We start from the raw sequence: 1,357 nt of genomic DNA on the forward strand, positions 1-1,357 counted from the left end.
AGAGACATTTTAGCTACCTCAAAATTGTGCACCATGTTGCACATTTAAATATACAAAATGTAATATTGTCGACCTGCCCCCCCCCCCCCCCCCCCACATCTCCAGATTCGAACCTTTCTTACTTTATCCCTAATTTTTTTATTGGTATAAGAGATTATGTTACAGCCAGTGTAAGAGCTGTTAAGTCATGTGTATTTCAAATTCCCTCCGACAGTTTGGAGCTTCAAGGAACAAAGCCTACAATTGTGCAAAGACATGAAAGAAGACGACATGTGTTCGTTCCATGCGTTGTTGCGCGCACACAAGGGTACTCTTGCTTATCTCTCGCACTTCTGTCAAGGTTTAACACGCTATACTCACCACTCAGGTTCCTCAAGATACTTGTCAAATCGACAACGGCGACGATTATCTTTAGAATGCAGCAAATTTGACTATTTCGCCACTTTTTCACAGCCTCTGGACCGAAAGAAAGAAGACGTTTCAAAATCGAGGTCAACGAGGTCAAGGGTTAGATTGAAGGCATCGTAATGAACTAGATCACTTTCTCAATTATTTTAAAACTCATATCCTTTACTTTATAAACACATATTCAAAAAAATAATTTGTACCATCCAATTTTGATGGTCGTTTGTACCGTGATACATGATGTCAGTTGAGAACAATAGAAATGTTTGCATGCGCTCACCCTGAGCTTTTTTAAAAGCGTCCTCTTGCGATCTAGTGTTGACATGTAACTTAAAACTTTATTTTTGCCTGTACGTTTTCAAATCATCCCTTTCCTTCGCTTATTCTTTCTTTATCTTCCAATATCCTTCACTTGACCAACAGAGCTTTCTTTCTTCCTATTTGCCCGAGGGCCGAAGAGATAGTTGTGCTTCTTAACGGATCATGTGTGAAAGGAGGGCTTTTAATAGAGTAAGAATGTTAATGATGGCATCTGCGAGAAAAATCATATGTTACCGACGTGTTATCGTTTCTAATCTTTTCCCTGCAAAGATAATCAGCACTACTGAGCTTCAAACTAATCCGACCTACAGTTTGCCAGCTCTACATTCTAATTTAGGCATGGTGTATGACAGTGCACAACTTAATCCTTTGACATCTGAACAGGTGTGATTTCCAACCAGCAGGTGTCGCTTAAATATAGTCAAGGTGTCAAGCACGAAGGCATACATACACCCCTCTAAAATACAAATATAACTTTCAAAAGTCAGTAAGGGCTCAGGTTAGCTCTCCGGTCTTCATATCAACGAAAGGCGGTGAGTTTTTAGATCAAAATTTAACAGTTGACAAGTGACGTTGACTGGCAACCATAAACGTTTTTGTCTTCGTAAGAGAGGAATATGCTATATTTAGT

General features: G+C 39.4%; 1 protein-coding gene across 1 annotated transcript in view; it reads right to left on the reverse strand.

Moving 5' to 3' along the window:
- LOC118410161 (CD2 antigen cytoplasmic tail-binding protein 2-like) overlaps positions 1 to 547 on the reverse strand; it is a 2,537-nt gene extending 1,990 nt beyond the window's left edge. The window contains exon 1 of the mRNA XM_035811693.1: positions 361 to 547. The gene's annotated coding sequence lies outside the window, so the exon portion shown is untranslated. The remainder of the gene's footprint in view (positions 1 to 360) is intronic.
- Between the last annotated feature and the right edge of the window lie 810 nt (positions 548 to 1,357).

Source organism: Branchiostoma floridae, chromosome 2 (genome assembly GCF_000003815.2).
Source record: "Branchiostoma floridae strain S238N-H82 chromosome 2, Bfl_VNyyK, whole genome shotgun sequence".
In the NCBI taxonomy this organism is placed as follows: Eukaryota; Metazoa; Chordata; class Leptocardii; order Amphioxiformes; family Branchiostomatidae; genus Branchiostoma; species Branchiostoma floridae.